Source organism: Gouania willdenowi, unplaced genomic scaffold (genome assembly GCF_900634775.1).
Source record: "Gouania willdenowi unplaced genomic scaffold, fGouWil2.1 scaffold_434_arrow_ctg1, whole genome shotgun sequence".
In the NCBI taxonomy this organism is placed as follows: Eukaryota; Metazoa; Chordata; class Actinopteri; order Blenniiformes; family Gobiesocidae; genus Gouania; species Gouania willdenowi.
In genome coordinates, this window is record NW_021145195.1 from 686,519 (window position 1) to 701,124 (window position 14,606).

A 14,606-nucleotide genomic window follows, 5' to 3' on the forward strand; every position below is an offset into this window, starting at 1 on the left:
CTGAAGCCTAGGTTTAGGGCCTGTACTTAAACTGAGACTGTTGGTGTGGTTAGAGTTCTTGGGTTTGGTGACAAGCCAGGAGTTAGTCATGTTTCTGATTGTTAATAAGTTGGTTAGTTAATGGTGTGTGTGTAAATCAATAACTGCATGTAAGGTTATTCTATTTCATTAAGTAAATACTTAAAATATGTTTAGTTATGACAAAATGTACTCTCTTAATTAAGAGGTTAAAAACAAGGTGTTTAAACAAGAATATATAAATGATTGGTGATACAGTTCGATGACATGATTGTGAAGAAATATGTTGATTTTTGGTTTTATCCTGAATTTTATATTTTTGTGAAAATATGTAAAATGGACATTTTGTGTAAACAATAACATCTGTGGTTATAACAGTGCTTCATTGCAAGCAGAAATAATAAGAATAATTCATAAATGCAGAAAGGGGTTTATTTGAATGTGTAAATAAATGTGATCCAACTGAATGGAGAAAGAGTCACATGTGTCAGGCTTTGCTGTGTCTTCCCTACACTTACAGCACTCCACTCAGGAGAATTATCTATACATCTGCTAGCGGAGACCAGACCGGGACCCGCTACACATACAAGTGTTAAATCTGACCATTAACAAATCGGTGGCTGGTTGTGGTTTTATGACATTAAGAAGTGTTCTTTTTATTTGGTCTGTTCCTTATTTGGAGTGGTTAGCATTAGCTCTTAGCCCAGTCTGTGTGTCGGTGTGTTAGCTTAGCAAAGTTAGCTTTAGTTGAGTTTCCAGTTCATAATCGTTGCTACAGCTTCATCTCTGTCCCCGTGTTTGTGGAACTTTGGGTGGACATGACGGAGGAACTTGAATGTGTTCCCTTTGTTGGATGGTTGTCTGGTTTTAACCAAGTCACGGTCCATGATGTATTGCAGCTTCAGGTAGCCGTGACGATCACCTCACACACACACAGACAGACAGACGGCGGTGTGTGAAGGGGGCGGTGGCGGTGCACGTCAGAGCTTGAAGTGAATTGAAGTTTCTTCTTCTTTTTGGGATTTATTGGCAGTTTGCACTCAGGCGCATTACCGCCATCCACTGGTTACAAAACTGACCGAAAGACTGATTTTTATAAGTCCGGACTCAAAACGCCACTCACTTTGTTCTTCTTCTTCTGATGAGACGCTCAGAGCCCTTTTTTCTTTTTTTAAATGGATCCCAGGGGCCCACCTCTATTTCTGTAAATTTCCAAATTTATGGGGAAATAGTTTTGTGATATATCGATTCAAAGGCAATTGAACATAGATTAGGATTTTATGTTGCACAATTTGGTGCTCTAAGTTTTGCTCGCTTCGAATTCAAACCTCCACAGGGGGGAGCCATCGCCACTTTACTCCAAAAAATTTTTTTATCAGTGTTATTTTCAACGCACGCATGCACAAAATATATTTACACGTCACCCATTATAGCAGACATGGGCAACTGGTGGCCCACGGACTGACTTTGTGCACCCCCAACAGTAAGCGCACAAAATGATCCAGAAAATATTTACACAAAACAACTCCAAAACATACAAACTCACTATGACGTACACAAAATGAAGGCGAAAATATACAGATGGACTGCAAAAGTACATGTCTGAAAAACGGGAAATGAAAAAAAGACCATTTGAAAAACAATAGTAATATTAAAATTACAAAAATTGGATTTTTATTTCAATTTAACAATTTATTTTCGAATGATTTAATTTTTATAATAGTAATATCTTGAAAAATTATAAAAATAATATTTTTTTAATTATCATTATATTATAAAAAATGTTAACTGTATTTTTTAATCTAAATTTATGTTTGAGGACGTGCACTTATAGATTGCAATTTATTGAGATTGTGTGATGGTGTTTTAATTTGAAAATGAATATAAATCTAAACAATTACAAATGTAGATTTTTTTTCCCCTTTTTTAATGAATTAACTATTTGATGATAACATTTGTATACTTTATTTCCTATTAAGTTACATTTATATTCGAGGACATAAAAGTTTAAAATAAAGTTGTACGAATTTATTGATGGTGTTTTAATTTAAAAATGAATATTGATCTAAAAACTTACAAAAAATATTATTTGATTATTATGTATTCTATTAATTAACTATTTAATTATCAATGTTTTCTACTGTATTTTTGAACTAAATTGGTTTGAGGAAGTGAACGTATTGAATAAAGTTTTTTGAAATTGTGTTTTATTTTGAAAACGAATAATAATCTAAAAAAATTCAAATATAGTATTTTTATTTTTAGTTAAAAGATAAATATTATTGATTTCATTTTTACTTCACTTTTTGTTTTTTAACTACAGTTATATTTGAGGCAGTGAACATATAGAATACAGTTGTTTGAGAATGTGTGATGGTGTTTAAATTTGAAAAACAATAATATCTTAAAAATGACAAAAAAAATAAATAAAAATGTTTTTAACCAGCATTTTTTAAATGTTTATTTATTTTTTATTTTTTTCAATTACTAGACATTTCAGGCCACCACGCGTGGGTACACGGCCCCAAGGTTGAAAAACACAGGCGTACAGTTTGATCAGTGCAGAGGGAAGGTGGCGGAAGCAGCAGCAATTGTGAGCGCAGGCGCACTTTGTGTGAGGGAGCAAGGCAGCGTCTGCAAAGGATCAATGTGAACCGGGGGTCGGGGCGGACGGGGGAAGGGCGACCCGGCGTGCGCGGGGCGGTGTCCGGTGCCGGGCGGAAGGCGGGTCGGCGGAGGGGGCCGGGTCTCGGCGGCCGGCGGCGGCGACTCTGGACGCGCGCCGGGCACTTCTCGCGGATCTCCCCAGCTGCGGTGCCTCGGCTGGCGCCTAGCAGCTGACTTACAACTGGTGCGGACCAGGGGAATCCGACTGTTTAATTAAAACAAAGCATCACGAAGGCCCGCGGCGGGTGTTGACGCGATGTGATTTCTGCCCAGTGCTCTGAATGTCAAAGTGAAGAAATTCAATGAAGCGCGGGTAAACGGCGGGAGTAACTATGACTCTCTTAAGGTAGCCAAATGCCTCGTCATCTAATTAGTGACGCGCATGAATGGATGAACGAGATTCCCACTGTCCCTACCCACTATCTAGCGAAACCACAGCCAAGGGAACGGGCTTGGCAGAATCAGCGGGGAAAGAAGACCCTGTTGAGCTTGACCATGGTGCAAATGTGCTGCAGCTCTCGGCTCATTTGCCTGCCAGCTGCCCTGCCATGGTCCCCACATGTGCTAGCAACGGCCCCAGCGTGCACATTAACTCTTGAATGCATTCATATGCATTTATATGCATTCATACAGCTTTAGGCCAAGAATTAATTGGTTTATATTTATTTATATTCACTTTTTTAACTTTTCAGCATATATGCCGCCGTGAAGAATCTCCATCTCGGTTGTCGTTCACCGATCTTGACCACCGCTCTGGCCACTCACCTGTTAGGCTTTCAATTTTATCATCAAGCACAACAATATTTCATATTTAAAATTCATCAGCACAGGTGCTGTATACAGTACATACAGTGTCTGATGAAGTTTGATTAATGGTGTCGACATTATTCTTATCACTGACCAGTTAGGCTTCCAATTTTAGCATCAAGCACAACAATATTTCATATTTAAAATTCCATCAGCACATGTGCTGATGGAACGTTTTATTTTTGATATACAGTATATTTCAGAGGAAACATTAAGGACAACTGGACATCTTCCTTAATCTTAGTTCATTGCCTTGATTAACAAGCTGAACAATAGTCATTAAGTTTGTTAAAACCTTCCTTTCAAGCAGCTAAAAAACAGCAAACAAACAAAAGCCATTAAGGGCCCTTTAAAAAAAAATAGCTCCATAGACACTATTAAGTTGGTTGAGAAAAGACCAAACACACAAATTCAAGTTAAAAACCATGCACTTTATTTACAGTAGAAAATATTTACAATATAAACAGCACAATGAGTCAGTAAAAACATGAGAATGAGTGTGTGAGGTGTACATCAGTGTAAGTGGTGTGAAGCAGTGTGAGCAGTATGATGGGTATGCAACGAGGGTCAGAAGTGGGAGGTTGTCTACAACCTGGCACAACTGTGTCTGTGTGGACATCCTACCATTGCACGCCCATTGGTGCTATGTGTAGATGGTGGATTGTGTATAATAGATAATATAATCCCTAAAACCCACTCATTCCCATGTTTTGCTGCAGAGACTGGAAGGGTGTACATCAGTCTAAGTGCGACAACCCCAGGGTCAAAGTGCCTATGGCCCAGCACAACGTGTTCAGGAGAGCCAAGCCAGGTTTTCACCCTCCCCACCGAAAGAACTCTTGTTCACACCGTAGTCGAAAGACAGTTCCTCATTTGCACATTACCTTGTGCAGAATGAGCGGCACTACGGACACGACCATGGCCAGCACTGGTACCCTCACCAGCAGACTCAGCACTATAGAGAAAAATAAAGAATTAAGGTTATTATAGAACAGGTATAAGATTAGATGTTATTAATCGTGTTGATAAATGTGGAAACATGCTTACCCCGAATCACTAGCTAGCTTAGCTAACACATGAGAGGCCAACCCAACGTTGTCCGGCTGCCTCATCCGATAATGTTTCTCAGCTGTTGCAGTTGAATGGGTGAGGTAGTCAGCAACCAGGGACTTCTCGACTTCTGACAGAGACTTAGTGGCTGTCTCAAAGACATGACGTGCTGTCTGGCTGGTCACTGGCTTAAGTTTGTATCTAAAATCAGAGTTTAAACAGTTTATTAAAATGAGATGTATAAACACTTCTTATCTGGGGCATAAGACAGCTATGAGTAGAAGTCTATATGAGGTGAAATTAATCATGGTGGTTTGCTTACTTGCTGTGCAGGCGGCTCAGGTCATTGGAAGCATTATAGATGGGCATTCCCGTCGTGGAGACGAAGAATCGCTCTTCTTCCTCTGTATCGTCTCTCTTCCTCTTCTTGGAGTTGAGGAGCTGGGGCCGCACCCTGGTGTAGTATGTATCAAACCACTGTTGACAGAGGAAAATAGCAATAAAGATTAAGTTCTGCTTTGAATAGGTTGTCATAGGAAACTTGAACTTTGAACTTGAACCTACCATCTCCTCTTCCTGAGACAGGGCAAATGTGGCCACCTGCTGAGCTGCCGTCTTGTGCTCCTTCACTCCGATGACAGCGTTGCCACGTGAGTCCGATACTCTTAAAACCCACTCCTTTACCTGCAAATCAAGGATAGCATATTGTTTGGTTACAAAATGTCAAAAGATATTAGAACCAATTAAGACAAAAAAGAGCACAATAATACTCACAGTCATGTGTTCAACCACGCCAGGTCGCTGGAGGTGTCTTAGTATCACCACTGCCTGTAGATAGTGCACCACAAAGCTGCACTCTGCCATCACCAGCACGGCGTTCTTGTCTTCAAAGACCTTCCCGATAACAGCCAGGAAGTCCTTCTTGGCCACCTTCAGCAATGTCAAGCATTCTGCTGGTGTCAGATTATCGGGTGCAGTCAACAGGGAGTGCCTATGAGGAAAATAATAAAATGAATGATCATAACATTATCAGACACATTGCTCACTTATCTGTTCTGTATTCCAATTCACTGATATAATAGTTCAACGTACCTCCTCTGGGTGATCTCTTTGCTCACTTGCTTTGAGCAAACCTTCTGGCGCAACCCAATGAACTCCATAAAGCCCTTGCACTGCGCATGGAGCTCTGGATCATCACTACTGAGGCTGGTGTTCACCGTGTGGAAATAAAGGAATCTGTTGGAGGAAGTGCAAGGATTGTAAGTATTTACATGTACTGAAGCAAAATACCACCATTGTCTACAAAAGTGTTGATATTATGTGGAAAAACTAAAAAAAATGTTATTAACCTTTTCAAGCTCTTCAAGTAATTCAGCTGTGTTTGTTTTGACAGCTTTGCATCACTGAGCTCACACATGTAGGCCCGGAGCTTCTCTCTGTCCATGACAAACCGCAGGGATGGTGTCTGTGGGTCAGCGTAGTAAAGGTACCTTGATACATTTTCCACCTAAAAAAAGAAAACATGTTACATGACATTCTGATATTTGGATGCTTTTGGATAACTTTAGCAGATTTTTAACACTATGGGACTAATTTTGTCAATTGTGAAACATTATTAGAATTATTGTGTTTTCACTCATTTCGCTAAAGTCAGCACATATGATGTTTTCACAGCTTGAGTGAAAATGTAAGACATTGGCATTACGGCTGTAACTTTGCATAATAATAATAATAATAATAATGGTAGTCCTCACCTCCTGTTTAAAGTTCTCGTTGCAGAGCTCCTTCTCCAGGTAAGTGGCAAAGTCCTTTAGCAGAGGATGGTCCAGGGAGTGCTTCTGGTAGAGGCCTTTGTCTGCCATCAGCTTCCTGTTTTTTCTCTGCCACTGCACGTCTGGGACACTGTATTTTGGGATATGCATTTTGTTAAAAAGACCTGTTATGTTCCAGGTTGAAGAGACACAAGCAGGAAGATGATTCTTCTTGTAGTTCATATATCAAAGGAAACAAAGATGAAGGTGGGACTCACCATTGAAAGGTCTCTCCACTGCTCACAGAAGCAACGTCAGATGCAGGTTCGCTCTCCTCAGGCTCAGCACTCTGTGGTTGCTGTGTGGTTGATGGACCTGGAACTGGGACGGGCAGAGTTGGAGGGATACCAGTCACTACCATGTGGTGACGCTGCAACTCCTCAATCATCCTATCAATGACAAAGAGGAAGAAAGACAAATGTTATCCAGTGGACCTGAATAAGGTACTCATTGTTATGCACTATTTTTATCTTTCATTAAAAGCACTCTGTGTAAAATGATGTACACTATGTTTACTAGAGAGGAAACATGAACAATGGCTTTTCCACCCACCTTTGGAGGGGATTTGGATCAGCCATGATCTGGCAAAGTCGGCCGTAGTTAAAGATCCTGCCAGATACCAGGAGTTCGTGGGCCTCTTTCTTGGCCTTCTCCATCACTGCATTAATGGCTTCCGGTGTACCATTCTTCATGCAGGTACGGCGGAGATGCACGGACAGGCATTCGTTTGTTTTAAAGCAAACGGGGCAGAGGAGATAGTGTCTGTTGGGTTTCCTGAAAAGAGAAAGATACACTCAATGATTTCATTTCAACTGAGAGCAGATCTGTGTGAGAAGCCACAATACTCATGCTAATGTACACTAATATTGACTAAATAATATCATTAACACTATTTCAAATTCAACATTTAAAGTAACATTGTTTTTTGTGTGTGTGACGATCAAATGGTTGACCTTTTATTTTGAAATAATTTCCTGCTAATTCTTGTTTCCTGGTGGTCTCCCTTCTTTGTTGCTACTCCTCAAGCCAGAGTAATAACATGTGTTATATTGATTCACTTACTTTGAGGAAGACATGTCTGGGAGATGACTCTGAGACAGGAGTAAACCTAAAAAGAGACAAATATGATTAGCTTCACAAGTCCAGGAGGAAAAATGTGTTTCCTGAGCAGAATGTGGGATGGAAAGGTTAATGTTAGAGGAATAATACAACTGAGAAAGAAAGTGTGAGAGTAGCAGAGAACAAGAAGAACTATTAAAAATAGCTTTGGTTCTGGGTGGATCTTCAGCTGGTTCTGTGATGAAGTCAATCCAAGCAGCAGAGATAACTGAGCAGCAGCAGAAGCAGAAGTGAAGCCTGCAGGAACACAGAAGAGAATAAATGTTTGCTACTGAAACAATGATTCTAGGGTGTGATGTGTTCTCTCACCTCATCAATTCTAACAAAAGGAGGAGTTAATCCCATCAACTAAAAGAATAACTTCATAGCAGCAAAAAAACATTTAAATCAATAGTTTTAATCTTACTGTTTATTTCATTTACCTGTAAATTGTTTATCTTTGTTATAATAAAGTCATATATTTAATTTGTTACATTTAAACTCATAAAATACAACAATAAAGTCATATATTTAATTTGTTACATTTAAACTCATAAAATACAACAAAAAATGGCAAAAAAACATTTAAATCAATAGTTTTAATCTTACTGTTTATTTCATTTACCTGTAAATTGTTTATCTTTGTTATAATAAAGTCATATAATTAATTTGTTACATTTAAACTCATAAAATACAACAAAAAACAACAAAAAAGCAAAATAAAATATTTACTCAAGCTGGTAAAACATCACATGTGCTGATAATAGCAAAATAAGTAAAAACACAGTTTAAGAATCAAAAGTCTTACCTTGTTCAATCTGTATCTAGAGCAGCAGCAGCAGCAGAAGCAGAAGTGAAGCCTGCAGGAACAGAAGATAATAAATGTTTGCTCCTGAAACTATGATTCTAGGGTGTGATGTGGGATTTTTAAATAACGCCTCCTCCTTGTCACGTTCACGTACACACGTACAAAATGTATCAAGATACACGAATATATATTTTTTTATGTGTATGCATTGATATGGGCTCTCTAAACGTTTCATATGACTGATAAAATAATATATTTACGTAGCATGACTATATGTTTACTTTCACGTCAGGTTTTGCGCGTAAAGTTAATTAGGATGCGCAGGTTTCCTACGGACTATGAACGTCTCACTGTGATTACTTTAATTTACTGTAACTCCGCCAATACTTGCTCTATCGGGACAAATCGAACAATTTTTGAACGCAAAAAAGTTGCTATTTGGAGTTTTTAGTTACTTGTTATTATCTTAATGCTGAACCCAAATATTACACTGTTGAGGCCACTTTAAAGGGAAAATACTATGTGAGTTATTTAGGTTTTAGATTGTTTGAGGTAAGATCACGAGCAGTTAGCATAAAGGCTGTCAAAAATTCAATTACTAGTGAATTACGACAAAAAAAAAAAAAACACACAAACACACATTTCAGCTAGACAGCATGAAGACGTAGGTAATTTAATTTTTACAATCATTTATTGGCTCCTCAAGTGACAATGCTCTTGCTAGGCTATTGGTATTGCAAGGCTAATGCTAATGATAGTCAATGTTAATGCTAGGCTAATGCTATTATTATTATTATTATTATTATTAATAATATTAATAATAATACATTTTATTTATATAGCGCTTTTTCTGTGCTCAAAGACGTTTTACAGGGATAAAAAACGCAGTGCGTAAACAATAGGTAATAATACTGAGGCATAGAAGCAAAAGTAAAAAGACAATGTAATAAACAATAGATAAACTACAAGATAAAATGGCTACACATTAAAAGCAAGTCCAGAATAAGTGTGTTTAGAGGTGTTTTCTGAAGGTGAAAAGGTCCATGTGTAGCCTATGTGGTCTTATTGATCGATTTCACCAAAATCCTGTGGCCTTGATTTAAAAAAAAAAGGTGTATTTGGTTTTATGGTTTTATTTTGAAATGTTTTATCTGAAGACTTTTATTTTGGCGGTGACTCTACTTCCTGTGAGTTCGTGGGTCCTACCTCAGTTCTGTGAGGAAGCAGTCAGGAGGTAAGCAGCTGTATCAGCTCCCCTGGTTGAAATGTTAGTTTTCAACAAATACTTTATTTAGGTTATATTTTAACATTTTTTATATTTTATAAGGCCTTTGCCATCATTTATGTTAGTAGTTTATGGGTGAAATTGCGTTTTTTAATGTTAGTACAGCACTTAGAAAAGTTTCCTGTTAGCACGTGTATGTAAGCTCACTAGTGCAGTCTCACATGTCTGTGGCACCTCTTCCTTTGTTTTTTTTGCAGATTTCTGTGGGATGTGAAATGTGGAGTGGCTGTACTGATGTTATTTTGTTTCACACAGTAAATCACCTTCCGGAATGGCAAACCCCTGTGTGTGGCTCAGCTCATTAATTCATTCAACACAACGCAGAAGGATTCTAGTCGACTAGTGCAGACATGCCGGCTACAGTGGTGCCGTGACCCGGATTCACATCGCTCAGCCCTTTATCGTGGTTCTTGGAGCAGTGGATCAACGCCAGCTCGGTCACCGGAGGTTGCTGTCATCACGTCGAGAGTCCGGGGGTTTGGTTTTTTTTAGAAAAAAAAAAAAGACATTCATACACACAGCTGAAATATCATCAGATCGGTTTTGCTTAAAGGTTCAACCTTCCCTTTTGTGAACTACCAAACACTTGAAAGCAAAATGACATTTATTGTGGATGAAGGGGAAAGACAAAAAGTTCCCACAGAGGTATTTTCTTTTGGTAGGGGTAGAGGTAGACCCAGAGTTGAGTTACTACAAACTCCAGTGAGAGGTGCAAATAATGTGAATTCACCTGCATTTTGTTCTACCCGCATACTTGAGAATGTATCTGTTAATACAAGTTTCTGTACACTCTGCCATGCGTGGCCCCATGGTCTCCTCCTGGTCTTAACTTCTCCTCTGGTTTGAAGTCTTTCTCTGTCTGGTACGGGTCTGAAGTCCTGGTCTGGTTCTGGTTCTGTAGGAGTCTCTAAAGAGACTTTTCTGTGGGTCTGGTAAACGTTTTCTCTGCTCAAAGCTCTCCGCACGTCTCTCTCCGTCTCTCGCTGCTCGCAGACTAACTGAAAATCAGCAGGTGATTTTTAAATAACGCCTCCTCCTTGTCACGTTCACGTACACACGTACAAAATGTATCAAGATACACGATTATATATTTTTTTTATGTGTATGCATTGATATGGGCTCTCTAAACATTTTATATGACTGATAAAATAATATATTTACGTAGCATGACCATATGTTTACTTTCACGTCAGGTTTTGCGCGTAAAGTTAATTAGGATGCGCAGGTTTCCTACAGACTTTGAACGTCTCACTGTGATTACTTTAATTTACTGTAACTCCGCCAATAATTGCTCTATCGGGACAATTTATGTATTTTTCTGTTTTTTGGATTCATTTTGTTTTTTATGTCATTTTGTGTGTTCATCGAGTCATTCTGTAGCGTTTGCTGTTATTGTCATTTTTTTGTTGTCATTTTGTGGATATTTCGGTTTTTGTAGTCATTTTGTGTGCTTTGACCTTTGCTCAAGGTCATATTTAAGGTCAAGGTCAGTCTTCTGTTTTTCCTGCATTATATAACTTGTCAACAAATCCAGATACAGGTTGTTATTTTTGCCAATTGTTAATTGCCAAATACGTATTCGCCTTTCAAATACAGGTCTTGTCTAGTTTAAACTTATTTTTGTAGTCATTTTGTGTTTTTCTGTTTTGTTTTTTTTGTGATTTCGTATGTCTTTGTAGTGGGTTGATTGGCTGATTTTTATTGTCATTTTGTGAATTTTTATTGTCCTTTTTTAAAGTTTTAGAGTCATTTTGTGTAATTTTGTGTTGCTGTGGTTTATGTTATTTTGTATAGTTACTTTGGGTCTGCACAAAATTATACTGAAGGCCACATGTGGCCCCTGAGCCACAAGTTGCCCTTGTCAGTGTTAGAAGCACTGTGGACCTTTTTTGTTTGACACTTTGAAACACTTTCTATTAAGAAATGTATATATAGTATCTCTCTCATTGATGAGGTTCCTGTGTTTTTAGAATGAGACCCAAACATTTATTTTTTTATTTTTTTTTTACAGAATCATTGCAAACCTTTGAGGATATAATGAGATCTGCTGTCATCTAGTGCATTTCATGAGAAATTACAGTATTTATAACAACAACAAAACCTACCAACAGGACTTTTGTGTTCTATTACTTGAAGGTGAAAAAAGATGTAGGTAAATTTGTGTGTCATCTTTCTTAATGTACATATCACAGCAGGATGAATGAAACTTGAAATAAACATATTCCTGTGAAAATATATTTTTGGCTAAAAAAAAAGGAAACATTTACAACTTTTTTTTTTTAAACACAGAAAAAATGTGTTACTGCGTATGAAATAAATCCTGAAACAGAAGAAATCCAACACAAAGTCAAATATGATAAATCAATAACTTTTTGGGCTCATTTGAAGTAAAAAGAAGCAAAACGGCACAAGTTTAAATTCTTAGTTTAAACTACATTAAACCATGTAAAGTTATTAAAAAATAAAATACCAAGACTAAAAGAAAATGATTTTTTTAACAATCTAAACAGAACAAGAAACAAGCCTTTAATGCCATATTTTAAACCAACTAAATTATTTTAAACAAGCTAACAACAACTAACATCCTGAAGGGCTAAAGTGGCTTGATTATTTGAAAATGATATTTAAAAAAATACAGTAAAAAAATATTTACTCCTAATAGATGTTTCTGCTTTTGGTATTCATTTATTTACTAGTTTTTTTTCTGTAAGAGCCCTTGAAACAACAAATATATAAGACAGAACATAAAACATCCTATAGTAGACTGAATATGAACATATACTGTATATATAAATATAAAACATAATCAGGGTTCCCACCAGGAATTGTTCACAGCATGGGGTAACATTTTGAAATGTACAACTCTTTGAGGGCCAAATTTAGTGAAGTAAAGCTTTGTTACTGCCTCACTTTAAAGCCTAAAGTTATTTGTTAGTATAAGGGTTAGAATCATATAAGTTTCTATCTCCTCCTACTCCTTTTTGAACATGTACAGGCTTCACGTGCAGGATTTTAATCATTTATTCTCACTTTGCTTTGTTTGATTGTTTTCTAAATTACTATTATTAGCATTTTCATTGTAGTAAACACACTGTTGTTTTGTTTATGTTCAAAATTAAATTAAATCAAATGAATTGGTGAGAGTTCATGGATGAATGTAGTTAGAGTTAAGCCTGGTATACGTACTCCACTAATAAATACTCACAGACACTGTATAGACAAGAAATAACATTTTATTATACTGTACAATATATATATGTATGTAGTTATGCTTAGCACACATAACTACACACATGAACGAGTGCATTCATTTATAAACCATTACATGTGTGCAGATGTCCACGTCACACCTACTGGGAGAGCACTGGGAACCATTAGATTGTAAAGGATCAATAAATAATCATGAACCATGACAAAAACCTGGTGTAAAATAATAGTAATAGTCAATAATAATACATTAGCAATTTATTGATGGAAATTGGCTCAAGTTAAGCCAAAAAAATGCATGAAATTTGGGTTGGGATGTATGCATCATACTGTTGAGAAAAGGAAAAATCTAAATGTCATATTCCATAAATCATCTTCTCCATGTGTGAGCTGTGTCAGTCTGTACGAAGAACTGATGAAGAAACATCCCAGTGATGAAGATGAGCTTGGATTCAGATGGAAAGTGAGTTGAAAATTCAACAGTTTTTTGTAGAAAGTTGAAACCAAAGCAGTCTGTGTAAACACTGCAGTGCTGGTGACGAACATCTGGAACTGTCGGATTCTCCTCTGAAGCAAAACTCTGCAATCAAACAAGACAATTGACAGTCATTAGTATCAAAATCATCTTTATTTTTACATTAAACACGTATTCAGATTCTTTCTGTGTAAATGAGAGGCTTTACTTACATTGATTGTTTTGGTGAATAGAAGTCTTTCTGTCCTCTGGTAATGTTTCCTCCTCAGGATGCTGTGGATGCTGGTGCTCCTGTCTGACATTTTACAGGTATTAGTATAGCGTAACATCTACCTATTTTTTTTTTTTTATTAAACGTGTAGTATTTTTGCTTACATTGTTTTGGTGAATAGAAGTCTCTGTCCTCTGTTGATGTTTCCTCCTCAGGATGCTGTGGATACTGGTGCTCCTGTCCTCCATCTTCATCCTCCTCCTCCATCAGTAGATGCCGTTGTTCCAGTCCAACATTTTACAGGCATTAGTATAAAGTCACCTCTATTTTTACATTAAACATTAGTTCAGTGTCTTTCTGTGCCAATGAGAGGCTTTACTTACATTAATTGTTTTGATTGTTTTGCTTTCTGTTGATGTTTCCTCCTCAGGCAGCTGTGGATACTGGTGCTAATGTCCTCCATCTTCTTCATCCTCCTCCTCCATCAGTGGATGCTGGCACTCCTGTCTGACATTTTACAGGCATTAGTATAGCGTAATGTCTCCATATTATTTTTTATTAAACGTGTAGTATTTTTGCTTACATTGTTTTGGTGAATAGAAGTCTTTCTGTCCCCTGTTGATGTTTCCTCAGGATGCTGTGGATACTGGTGCTCCTGTCCTCCATCTTCATCATCCTCCTCCTCCATCAGTGGATGCTGTTGTTCCAGTCCAACATTTTACAGGCATTAGTATAAAATCACCTCTATTTTTACATTAAACATTACTTCAGTGTCTTTCTGTGCTAATGAGAGACTTTACTTACATTAATTGTTTTGCTTTCTGTTGATGTTTCCTCCTCAAGCAGCTGTGGATGCTGGTGCTCCTGTTTAACATTTTACAAGCATTATTATAAAGTCAAGTTTATTTTTACAGTAAAGGTGTGTTCAGTATTTTTACTTACATTGTTGTGGTTGATAAAGAAGTCTTCTTTAGCCTCTGTCCTCTGTTGATGTCTCCTCCTGTCCTCACTTGCTGGGATTAAAAAGGTTATCTCTAATTTTTAACTCTAACCTAACTCAACCTAATATATTATGCATGTTTTCATAACAGTGACAGGACAACCACTCCAACTGTGGCCTGTCATAAAGAAACAAAAAATAAAATCCTTACCATTAAAAAAGTCCCGGT

The 14,606-nt window shown here is 37.4% G+C and overlaps 2 long non-coding RNA genes across 11 annotated transcripts; one reads left to right on the top strand and one right to left on the bottom strand.

Annotated features, from left to right (window-relative positions):
* The first annotated feature begins 3,867 nt into the window (after positions 1-3,867).
* Positions 3,868-10,092, top strand: LOC114460413 (uncharacterized). 9 transcript variants are annotated; one of them, XR_003673627.1, is made up of 7 exons: positions 3,868-5,192; positions 5,340-5,801; positions 5,936-6,028; positions 6,493-6,560; positions 6,633-6,796; positions 6,873-7,049; positions 9,742-10,092. It is a non-coding gene; the product is annotated as an uncharacterized LOC114460413 (long non-coding RNA). The 9 variants fall into 9 exon arrangements; XR_003673622.1 differs by lacking the exon at positions 6,493-6,560 and having other exon boundaries at positions 5,340-5,513; positions 5,625-5,801; positions 6,600-6,796; XR_003673623.1 differs by lacking the exon at positions 6,493-6,560 and having other exon boundaries at positions 3,868-5,004; positions 5,124-5,192; positions 6,600-6,796.
* Positions 10,093-12,991: 2,899 nt separating this feature from the next.
* Positions 12,992-14,096, bottom strand: LOC114460412 (uncharacterized). Of its 2 annotated transcripts, none has more exons than XR_003673617.1 (4): positions 14,021-14,096; positions 13,821-13,944; positions 13,439-13,517; positions 12,992-13,331 (listed from the first exon to the last, which is right to left on the bottom strand). It is a non-coding gene; the product is annotated as an uncharacterized LOC114460412 (long non-coding RNA). The 2 variants fall into 2 exon arrangements; XR_003673618.1 differs by having other exon boundaries at positions 13,821-13,940; positions 14,021-14,091.
* Between the last annotated feature and the right edge of the window lie 510 nt (positions 14,097-14,606).